Source organism: Penaeus japonicus, unplaced genomic scaffold (genome assembly GCF_977035675.1).
Source record: "Penaeus japonicus unplaced genomic scaffold, GWHDUDI00000001_assembly GWHDUDI00000024, whole genome shotgun sequence".
Lineage (NCBI taxonomy): Eukaryota > Metazoa > Arthropoda > Malacostraca > Decapoda > Penaeidae > Penaeus > Penaeus japonicus.
In genome coordinates this window covers 4157335-4169834 of record NW_028234426.1, presented here as the reverse complement: position 1 = coordinate 4169834, position 12500 = coordinate 4157335, and positions in this window count along the sequence as shown.

Sequence of the window (12500 nt, the reverse complement as noted above, 5' to 3'; positions counted from 1 at the left end):
AGGGAGGAGGGACAGGAGAGGGAGGAGGGAAAAGAGAGGGGGAGGAATGGGAAGCGGGGAGATGGTGGGGAGGAGGGAGGAAGGAAAGGAGAGGGGGAGGGAGAGGAGAGGGAGGAGGGACAGGAGAGGGAGGAGGGAAAAGAGAGGGGGAGGAATGGGAAGCGGGGAGTTGGGGGGAGAGGGTGGAGGGAAAGGAGAGGGGGAGGGAGAGGAGAGGGAGGAGGGAGAGGAGAGGGAGGAGGAAAAGGAGAGGGGGGAGGGAAAGGAGAGGGGGAGGGAGGAGAGGGAGGAGGAAAAGGAAGTTGAAGGAAGCGGGAGGAGAGGGGGAGAGCGAGGAGGGAAAGGAAGTTGAGGGAAGCGGGGAGTTGGGGGGAGAGGGAGGAGGGCAAGGAAGTTGAGGGGAGAGGGAGGAGGAAAAGGAAGTTGAGGGAAGCGGGGAGTTGGGGGGAGAGGGAGGAGGAAAAGGAAGTTGAGGGAAGCGGGGAGTTGGGGGGAGAGGGAGGAGGGCAAGGAAGTTGAGGGGAGAGGGAGGAGGAAAAGGAAGTTGAGGGAAGCGGGGAGTTGGGGGGAGAGGGAGGAGGGCAAGGAAGTTGAGGGGAGAGGGAGGAGGAAAAGGAAGTTGAAGGAAGCGGGAGGGAAGGGGGGAGTGAGGGGATGGGGAGGAAAAGGAAGTTGAGGGAAGCGGGGAGTTGGGGGGAGAGGAGATGGAGGAGGAAAAGGAAGTTGAAGGAAGCGGGAGGGAAGGGGGGGGTGAGGGGATGGGGAGGAAAAGGAAGTTGAGGGAAGCGGGGAGTTGGGGGGAGAGGAGATGGAGGAGGAAAAGGAAGTTGAAGGAAGCGGGAGGGAAGGGGGGAGTGAGGGGGAGAGGGAGGAGGGAAAGGAAGTTGAGGGAAGCGGGAAGTGAGGGGGAGAGGGAGGAGGGAAAGGAGAGGGGGAGGGAAAGGAGAGGGAGGAGGAAAAGGAGGTTGAGGGAAGAGGGGAGTGAGGGGGAGAGGGAGGAGGGAAAGGAAGTTGAGGGAAGAGAGAGGGAGAGGAGAGGGAGGTTGTGACGTAGAGCTATGGGGGAGGAATGGGTTCGAAAATATAAGAAAGCGGGTGGTGTTAAAAAGAAAAAAAGAAAAAAAAGAAAAAAACAAAACAAAAAAGCAAAAGAAAAAAAACTAAAAAAAAAAAAACAAAAAAAAAAATGTAAAAAAAAACAATAAGAAAGATTAAGCGGGGTGGGCGTGTTTTGTTAGGGGGGGAGGAGGGAAAAGAGAGGAAGAGGGAGAAGAGAGGGAGGAGGAAAAGGAAGTTGAGGGGAGGGGGAGGGGGAGGAGAGGGAAGAGGAAAAGGAAGTTAAGGGAAGCGGGGAGTTGGGGGGAGAGGGAGGAGGGAAAGGAAGTTGAGGGAAGAGGGAGGGAAAATAAGGGGGAGGAGGGAAAGGAGAGGAGTTAAAGGAAGTTGAGGGAAGCGGGGAGTTGGGGGGGGGGGGGCAGGAGGGAAAGAAGAGGGGGAGGGAAAGAAGGAAAAGGAAGTTGAGGGAAGCGGAGAGTTGGGGGGAGAGGGAGGAGGGAAAGGAGAGGGGGAGGGAAAGGAGAGGAAGGAGGGAAAGGAGAGGGAGGAGGAAAAGGAAGTTGAGGGAAGAGGAAGGGAATGAAGAGGGAGGAGGAAAATGAAATTAAGAGTAGAGGGAGGGAAGGGGACGGGGAGGAAAAGGGAGTTGAGGGAAGAGGGGATGGGGAGGAAAAGGAAGCTATGGGAAGAGGGAGGGAGAGGAGAGAGAGGAGGAAAAAGGAAGTTGAGAGAAGAGGGAGGGAAGGCGATGGGAGAGGGGGAGGGGGGGGGGGGGGGGGTGGGGGGGGGGGGGCGGTGGGGGGGGGAGGAGGAAGGGAAAGTGGGGGGAGGAAAGGAGGCGGAAGGGGAGGGGGGGGGACTCGAAGGGGGACGGGGGGAGGAGGAGAAGGGGGGTAGGGGGGGGGTGGAGGGGGGGGGGGGGGAGGGGGAGAGGAAGGAAGAGAGAAGGAGGAGGGGGAAGAGGGCAGAGGAAAGAGGGAGGGAGGAAAGAAAGAGGGGAGGATATGAGGGAAGGAAAACAGAGAAAGGGGATGGTTAAACAGAAAGAGAAGAAGGGGAAGGAGGAACAGATTTTAAAGAAAGGAGAAGGGAAAAGAGAATAGTAAAATGAAGGGGGAAGAGGAAGGAGAATAGCTAAAGAGAAAGAGAAGGAGAAGGAGAAAGAGAAGAGTAAAAAGACGCAGAAGAAGAATAAGAAGAGGGAGAAGGGGAAGAAGAAGGAGAAGGAGAAAGAGAACAATAAAGCGACGCAGAAGAAGAAGAAGAAAAGGCAGAAGAAGAAGAAGAAGAGAAAGAAGAAGAAGGAGAAGAAAAATAATAAGAAGGAGAAGGAAAAAGAACAAAAGAAAGAGAATAGGAACACGAGAGAACAAACGCAAGAATCAAGAGTGGCAGCGAGATGGGTGGGCAGTGGGCGTAGGCGTGGAAATGGTTTACATGCCAAGCGTTCTCGACGTTAGCATTGTCTTGAGACGAAGAAGGTTTTTGGCAAGAGTGAGTCGCAAGAGCAGGTTGCAGGTTGCAGGGCGTCTGCCTCACCGCCTGAGTGCGTATTCATGTGTACGTGTGTGTGTGTGTACGTACGTGTGTGTGGGGGGGAGGGCTGTGTGCGTGTGGGGGGGGGGGGCTGTGTGTGTGTGGGGGGGGGGCTGTGTGTGTGTGTGTACGTACGTGTGTGTGTGTACGTGTGTGTGCGTGTGTGTACGTGTGTGTACGTACGTGTGTGTACGTGTGTGTGTGTACGTGTGTGTGTGTGTGTGTGTGTGTGTTTGTAGCTTCGGGCGTATGCATTGCGATGGTTGAAATTACGCGTTCCCTGATGTTCGTTTCTTTGCAAAACAAGAGTGCATCATTATCTGCATTAAGCGCTTGTTGGAAGAGAAGAATAGATATAGAATGGGAGGTAGATATAGAGATGGATAGAGAGAGAGATAGATAAATAGAGAGAGAGAGAGAGAGAGAGAGAGAGAGAGAGAGAGAAGGAGCGGAGGGGAGGGCGGGGAGGAGAGGCGGATGAGGCGGGAAGGAGAGCGGGGGGAGGAGAGGAAGGCAGGAGGGAGAGGGGGGAGTTTTGGAGGGAGGAGAGAGAGAGAGAGAGAGAGAGGAGAGAAGAGAGAGATAGAAAGAGAGAGATAGATAGTTAGAGAGAGAGAGAGAGAAGAGGAGAGAGAGAGAGAGATTGAGGAGAGAGAGAGAGCACCGGGAGGGAGGGCGCTGAGTGAGAGGAGGCGCGGCGAGAGAGAGAGAGAGAGAGAGAGAGAGAAAGAGAGAGAGAGAGACAGAGACAGAGACAGAGACAGAGAAAGAGAGAGAGAGAGAGAGAGAGAGAGAGAGAGAGAGAAAGAGAGAGAGAGAGATAGATAGATAGATAGAGAAAGAGAGAGAGAGAGAGAGGAATAGAAAGAAGAAACACTACTTTTCCACTTAGCTGCGGTGTCCAAAAGGTGTCCGACAGACCGAGGAAAAGTTGTTTGGTCATCCACTCGAGCAGATGTTTACAGATCGGAGAAGCTTCGTCAACTCGAGTCGGCCGGCTGCTTAGCTGTGCACACACACACACACACACACACGTACACACACACGTACACAGGCACAGGCACACACACACATACACACACGTACACTCACACACAAACGCGCACACACACACACAAACACACACAGATACACGAACACACACACACATACACACACACACACGTTCACACGTACACACACACACACACACGTACACAGGCACACACACACACGTACACACACACACACATACATACACAGACACAGACACACACCTGAATCACTCAGCAACAGGCACAGCGTATCCGGCTGTGACATGTGTGCAGTTTCTTCACACGTACACGCTCGCAGACGTATTTGTAACGTACATGCATTGCAGACATGTTGCAGGGTGCAAAGACAAAACATCCTAGAAGGTTTTCTTGATGAAGATCGCTCTTAAAACAGGGAGAAAAGGCACACACGTGGTTGGAATTGCACGACATGTATAAAAGTCTGGACCATGTGCGGCGGATTCCCTCATTGAAAATTTTCTTTTGTGGAGATCTCTTTTCGAAGGAATTTGACCTCTTCTGCCCCCCGAGCCAAGGTTCCTCTTCTCCCCCTCCTCCCCCTCCCCCCACTCTACCCCGCCTCGCCTACTACCCCCTCCCCAACCCACCCCAACTCCCGTCCCGACTCGACTTCACACTATCCCCTCCCTCCCCTCCTCTTCTCAGACCCCCCCCCACCCCCATCCGTCTCTTATCCACCCTATGCCCCATCCCCCTGCTACCAACACCCCCCTCCCTCCCCCCCTATGCTTGCCCTACCCTGTCCAGTCCACCCCTCCCCCCTTCCACACATAACCTCGCTAAGTAACTCCACCCCTCCCTCCCTCCCTCCTACCATCCCCCTAAGTCACCTTTTCCACTCCCTCCCTCTCCCTTCTCCCCCTCCCCTCTCCATTATCTCCTTCCTCTTAACTCCCCTCTCTCCCTTTTCCTCTTTTCCCCTGTTCTCGTAACCCTTGCCCCTCCCTACCCCCTTCCCCCTTCCACCTCTTCCCCTTTCCCCCTCTTCCCCCTCCCTCCCCCTTCCTCCCCTGTTTCCTCCTCTCCCCTTTCCCTTCCACCTACCCCCATCCCCTTCCACATCTCCTCCTCCTCCTCCCTTTCCATCCACCTCTCCATCTTACCCCCTCCCGCCCCCTCCCCGTACCCCCCCTAGGACCTCAAGCAACCGAAGCAACAACCCCAGTGGGTCGGATCCCCCGGGGGCGCTTTGCTCCCGCCGCAGGGGAGACAGGGAGAGGGAGACGGGGGGAGTGGGGGGTTGAGAATCGGGGGAGGGGGGATTTTGGGGTATGGGGAGGGGAGAAGGGGAAGGGGAGTTGGAGGGAGAGAGAGGAGGGGGCAGGGGGAGAGGAGGGAGCAGGGGGAGGGGGAGGGGAGGAATAGGGAGGGGGAAGGGGAGTTGGAGGGAGAGAGGAGGGGGAGAATAGGGGAGGAGTAGGGAGGCAGGGAGAGGGAAAGAGGGAGAATGGGAGGGGGAATGGGGGATTGAGAATGGGGAGAGGGGGATTTAGGGGTATGGGGTGGAAGGGAGAAGGGGGAGGGCGAGGTTGAGAGGGGGTTAAGAATGTGTATAGATAATGGGCAGCGCGGGGGTGAGGGGGTATTGGAGTGTGGTGTTGTTGGGGGGGGGTGTTGTTGGAGTGTGGACTGGAAGAGGAAGAGTGGTGGGGAAGGGGAAGGGAGGAGAGCATTGGGTGGGGGAGGGGGGTATTGGGATCTGGGGGAGGGTGGAGACGTTAAGTGGGGGTAGCGGAGGAGAGGAAGGGGAGGGGGGGTTTAAGGGCAGGTAGGGGAGGGGGTGACTTCAGGGGGTGGTGGTGGGGTTGGTGGTGGACTCAGGGGGTGGGGGGGTGTGTGGGCGGGGTGGTTGTGGGGGGGATGGGTCGCTTCGGTGGTGGGGGGTGGGGGGTGAGGGGGATTCACTTCTTATCTTGGTCCTCCGCGCCCTCGAGATAACCTGGGTTTGATCCTGGACTTGTCTCCTGAGGCTCTCGACCTCCACGGCCAGTTCCCAAGACATTTTTCAAACACACTCGCACATACATACATACATACATTCACACAATGTTACTATTCTACACATACACATACATACATTCATATATTCATACTCTACATACACATACACACAATACACTATGCATAAATTCACTAAAACAAACATACACACACACAGAAACACACACACACATACACATACACATACACACACACACACACACACACACACACACACACACAGGCGCACACACACACACATAACCCCCCCCCCCCTCAAGAAAAGAAAACCAAACAAACAAAAATACAACAAATACTACACGCAATCCCTTCAAAAAAAAAAAAAAAAAAAAAAAAAAACCTGCAACACATAAAGCAAAATCCAACCAGTATCAAGCCGTCATTTTCCAGCACTTCCTCAAAGCCACACGACCTTCAAGCCTGTGAAAATTCTCAAGCCAGTCGAGCCGTTTTGTTATTAATGCTTGTTACCTACTCGTCTGAAATGCGTTTTCTTCAAAAACCGTCTACTGTCTTCGGCGGAAAGGGAAATGTGGGGAATTTTTTTTTTTTTTTTTATCGCCACTTGGTGTGTTTATCTTGCTGGGATTTTCTGATGTTTATCGTGTTAGGGATAATAAAAGAAAGACTAAAAAGAAAAGAGAGATAAAAATTGTATTGTACATGTATCGTGTTATATAAACTACAGTCGTCGCCGATATTTGGAACTAGTTATATAAACACCTGTTGATCCGTAACTACTCTATTAGACGAAAAGAGAAAATTTATAATCAAACACCTGTTCATACGTAACATACCCATCCCATTGAAAGTAACAAAGGAAGTTAAAGAAAGACCGAGAAATAGAATATTTTAGTTTTATTTATTTTCTTAAATGTTTTAGACTCGAGTAAGGTGTCCCTGACGTAAACAAACCCGCCGCAGTATGTAAATAATCCGTGTGCAAGCGTCCTTGATGTGTGTGTACACGGCGACCACCCGTTTGCTGTGATCGCCCGACAACACCCGGGCTTCCGCGGCTTTGCAACACCTGCAGAGTGCCCGATCCAGCTCTCGGGTGGTGGTGGTGGCGGTGGTGGTGGTGGTGCTGCCATTTAAACTCCTCTCGGCCACCACCCTTTTTTTTCCCGCGTGTGGGTGTGCGTGTCTCTCCCTCCCTACCCTCCCTCCCTCCCTCCCTGGCATGCATTGTCTCCCTCTTCCTCCTACCGCAACCTAACACCCCCCCCCCTACCCCCTCCCACCCTCACCCAACCCCCAAAAGAAGAGAGCGAAAGAGTCGGGAGCAAGAGTGTAGCGCACAACCGGTGTCCGGCGGCGGCGGTGCGGCCCGGGGAACCGGCCCCAAAGAACGAGCTGTAGTAGGTCTGGCCCAGCGAGCGAGCGAGCGCCGCCCTGCCCTGCGGCGCTGGGATTCCCTGCCTGCGCTGCCTTTGTCGCGGCAGACGGCCAGGCAACGGCGCACGCACGGGCTTGCAAGCACGGGGGCGAAGGGGGAATGTCGATCTTATAGCTCACGACTGGAGGAGACGGGTCAGCAGACAGCCAGGCTCTTTCTCTCTCTCTCTCTCTCATTCTCTCTCTCTCTCTCTCTCTCTCTCTCTCTCTCTCTCTCTCTCTCTCTCTCTCTCTCTCTCTCTCTCTCTCTCTCTCTCTCTCTCTCTCTCTCTCTCTCTCTCTCTCTCTCTCTCTCTCTCTCTCACTCTTCTTCTCTTACCTTCTTTTTTTTTTGCACCATAAGGGTTTGTTTGCTCGGCGACGGTCCGGGAGAGTCGCCCATTTGGCCTTGCAAGCAGGGCAAGCATGAGCCTCGTGTAAGTCCCATGGTGCATGACGTTGCAAGATGACTCTGACCCCTAATGCATGCCTGAGTCAGAGGGTTAGCTCGGTCATGATAGCGATTCATTATGGCTAATCACCACTTCAACCCGACTCGAGAAGGTTGGGGGGCGATAATCTTGCGCAAGACACTGGGCACTGGTCGTCAAAGGGGGAGGGGAAGGGGGAGTGGAGGAGGGGTTGGAAGGGATAGGGGGAGTTCAGCCCCCTCCCCCCCTCCTCAGCGCTCCTCAGCCCCCCAGTCCCTCCCCCTCCCCCTCCCCCTCCAGGCCTTGTCTTGATGTGTCAATGATTTATGACTTGGTTTTTGGGAGGGGTGGGGGGAGGGGGAGGGGAGGGGAGGAGGGAGAGTGAATGTGAGGGAGAGGGAGAGGGAGAAGGTGAGGAGGGAGGGGAGGAGGGAGTAGTGAGAGATGAATGTAATGAGCGACTGTTTAACGATAATAAAAAAAGAAAGAAAGAATATACAGAGCGTAGCATTAATATTTCTTCAATCGTTTAATCCCAGTTTCATTGACCTTATTAAGTGGTTTCTTCACACTACCCCCCCCCCACACCCTCCTCTAACTTACCCTCTTGCCGTGCCCCCTTCCCCCCCCCCTGCCTACCCCATTCCCATACCCCCTCTCCCCACCCTCCTCCCCATCCTCCTCCCCTCAGCTCCCCTCCCACCCCTCCCCCCTCCCCTCAGCTCCCCTCTCCCCCCTCCCCCCCTCCCCTCAGGTCTTGTTGACATGGCATACCAGCGTATTAGACGTTTGAGCTGCCAGATGTTCGATACTCACACGCAGGGCACGGCAGTCAGGGCAGTGCTTGGGGTCTAGAAGAAGTTTTTGCTTGCTCGAGGTAGTACGTAAAGAGAGAGAGGGAGAGAGAGAGAGAGAGAGAGAGAGAGAGAGAAGAATGAGTAAACAAGAGAAACAGTAAACAAGAGAAAAAAAAGAGATATAGACTTAAGAAAGAGAGAGAAAGGAAATAGAGAATATAAAAGAGAAAAAGAGAGAAAAAAAACAGAGAAAATAAAAGAGAGAAAGAGAGATAAAAAAAAGATAAAAAGAATAGCGCATGATTGATAATTCACCGACCCCCCAAAACAAATACCTCCCCCCCCCCAAAAAAAAAGAAAATAATAATAATAAAGAAAAAAAGACAAATCTGGTGTTAGCTTTCTCAGTCACGACACCATAGTCTGTGAGGACTTCCTTTCCCTTTTCTGACTTCTAAATGACATAGAAGTGAGCGATGACACTTCACACCACTTCCTCGACCCTCCCTTTCGCCCCCTCCTTCGCCAGGTGTTGCAAAAGTATGGTGTGGGCGTGGGCGTGAGGTGTGTTGCAACCAATATGGGCATGGGAGGTGGAGGAGAGGGGGAGAGGGGGAGGGGAGTAGGAGAAGGAGAGGGAGGAGGGGAGAGGATGGGATGAGAGGAGGAAGAGGAGGAGGAGGAGGAATAGGAAGAGGGTAGGGGAGGGGAGGGTAAGGGAGGAGAAGAAGAAGGAGGACGAGGAGGGAGGAGGGAGGAGGACGGAGGGTAAGACAGCCTGTGCATTTGGGTTCAGATTTATGATATATAAAGATGTGGACTGTAAAAAGAGGAATAAAAAACAAAAGACAAAACGAAAACACAGATTTTATTGAAATACTTGAACGTGTAGCAGTCTACATATGTGTATTATGATATACACATACACACACAGACACACACACACACACACACACACACACACACACACACACACACACACACACACACACACACACACACACACACACACACACACACACACACACACACACGTAAATACTAACATCTGGGGGGCAAATACCAAGCTTACTTCAGAATATAAACGTCACTTACAAGCAACTAAACAAGCATATCTTCCAAACATTTTTTTTTTCACATGCATCAAGAACAATTCATGCACTTGCTGTATAAAATGAAAAAGATATTTTCATTGTTTCATGAATCCTTCTTCTAACAAATAAAAGTGAAACAATGCATGGGTGACGTATATTGTATTGTCTAGAGATATTTACATATATATCCTGTAAAAAATAAAAAATAAAAAAAATCTACAGTTTGCATAAACGTATAGTCATTGATACATTCTGCCCCCTAAAACACACACACACATACTGTATATATGTATATATATATATATATATATATATATATATATATATAGAGAGAGAGATGATAGAGGCGAGAGAGAGAAGAGTATGAGATAGAGGAGAGAGAGAGAGAGAGAGAGAGAGAGAGAGAGAGAGAGACAGATAGATACATATATATGTGTGTATGAGTGTGCGTGTGTGTGAGTCTGTATATATAACTATCTCACTCTCTCTCTCTCTCTCTCTCTCTCTCCTTTTTCTCTCTCTTCCACTCTTCTCTCTCTAGCTCTCTTTATCTCTCACTCTCAGCTCTCTCTCTCTCCCATCCTCTCTCTCTCCTCTCTCTCTCTCTCTCTCTCTCTCTCTCTCTCTCTCTATATATATATATATATATATATATAATATATTTTAAATATATATATTTAATATATATATAAAATATATGTGTGTGTGTGTGTGTGTGTTGTGTGTTGTGTGTGTGTGTGTATGTATATATTATGTATATATAGAGAGATAGATAGATTAAGATTGATAGATAGATAAATGTGTATGTGTGTGTAGTGTGTGTGTGTGTATATATATTGTAATATATATATATATATATATTTATATATATATATATATATATATATATATATATATTATCATATATATAGATAGATAGATAGATGCGATAGGTAGATACAGAGACAGATAGATAAATGTACAATATATCATATATATATATATATTTATATATATATATATATATATATATATATATATATACATATACTGTTTTATATATATATATATGTATATATATATTTGTATATATTTATATATATATATATATATATATATATATATATAATATGTTGTGTGTTGTCGGTGTGTGCTCGTGTGTGTGTGATGTGTGTGTGTGTGTGTGTGATTGTTGCTGTGTGAAATTGTGTGTATGTGTGTGTGTGTATGTGTGTCGTGTGTGTGTGTTTGTGTGTGTGTGTAGACTGTGTGTGTGTGTGTGTGATGTATGATATATATATATATATATATATATATATATATATATATATATATATATATCATTATATATAGAATGATATATATACACACAAACACTCACACACACACAACACAACATATATATAATTATATATATTTTATATATATATTATATAAATTTTATATGTATATATATATATATATATATATATATATATATATATATATATATATATATTGCATATATATATATATATATATATATATATATATAATATATATATAAATTTTATATATATACTATATGTATGCATTATATATATGTAATATATATAGTATTACAATCTATATATATATTAATATTTATATATATATATATATATATATAATATATAATATATATATTTGTGTGTGTGTGTGTGAATACACACACATATGCATATACTTGTAAACATAGATTAATCAAAAGCAAACCGAAATAAAAAACAACCCTCCACCAAACCTAAAAAAAACTCCATCCCATTAAAAAAAAAAAAAAAAAATACACAGCTCATTTCCCAACCTTTATTGCACGCCGATTTCATTCGTCATTCGAAAACAAAATGGCGTATCCTGTGCTCGAATCATTACGGAAAAGATCTCTCATGTGTGTTCTTCCTTTCTCTCTCTCTCTCTCTCTCTCTCTCTCTCTCTCTCTCTCTCTCTCTCTCTCTCTCTCTCTCTCTCTCTCTCTCTCTCTCTCTCTTTTTCTCTCTCTCTCTCTCTCTCTCTCTCTCTCTCTCTCTCTCTCTCTCTCTTCCCTTTTTCTCCGTTTGAGAACCAATTAGCCAAGTGGCATCCGATCAGCTGATTTTGCATGATGGAAAAGGAGTGGACACATTTTTTTTTTTTTTCGGTGGTATTTTTGGTATTATTGTTTTTTTTTTTTCCTATTTATCTACCGATTGAGATTTCTGTCACCTGGTATTTTCATTATCAGTATCATTATCATTACGAGTGTGATTGTTATCATTATCATTAGTGTTATTATTATCATTATCACTATCATTATTATCATTATCATTCTTACTGTCATTATTATCATTATCATTATTATCACCATCATTGCTATTACTATTATGATGAATATGATTTTTATTATTATCATCATCATCATTATTTTTATTGTTACTATGAGTTTCATTACTACTATCATCAATAGTAATATTAACATTACTATCAACATTACTATTATTATCATTATCATTGTTATTATCATCAATGTCATTATTACTATCATTTTAGTATTAGCATCATTAGCTTTACCATTATTATTACATTTATTGTCATTATCATTATCATTATCATTCTTATCATAATCGTTGTCATTTTCAATAGTGCTATTGCTATTGTTATTATCATCTACCTTATCATTATCATTATCATAATCATCATTATTGTTATTGTTGTTATTATCAGTATTATCAACCTCATCTTCATTATCATCTTTATTATTATTATTATGATAATAAACATTAATCTAATCATCATTATTGCCATTATCATTACTATTATCATTATGATAATAATAGTTATTATTCTATATCACTATTATCATATTCCTCATCATCATCATCATTATCAATATTATCATTATTATCATTATTGTTGTCATCATTATTCTTATCAATGCTGCTACAACTACTTCTATAAATAATACTATTACTAGTATTACTACTATCATTGATATTATCATTATCATTATTTCATCATTATCATTATTATCATATTTATCATTATCATAATTATTATCATCAATATCATTATCTTTATCATTATTATTATTGATATTATTATTAATATCATTATTATCATAATCATCATCATTATCATTATTATAGTTATTGTTTTTGCTATTGTTATTGTCATCATTAT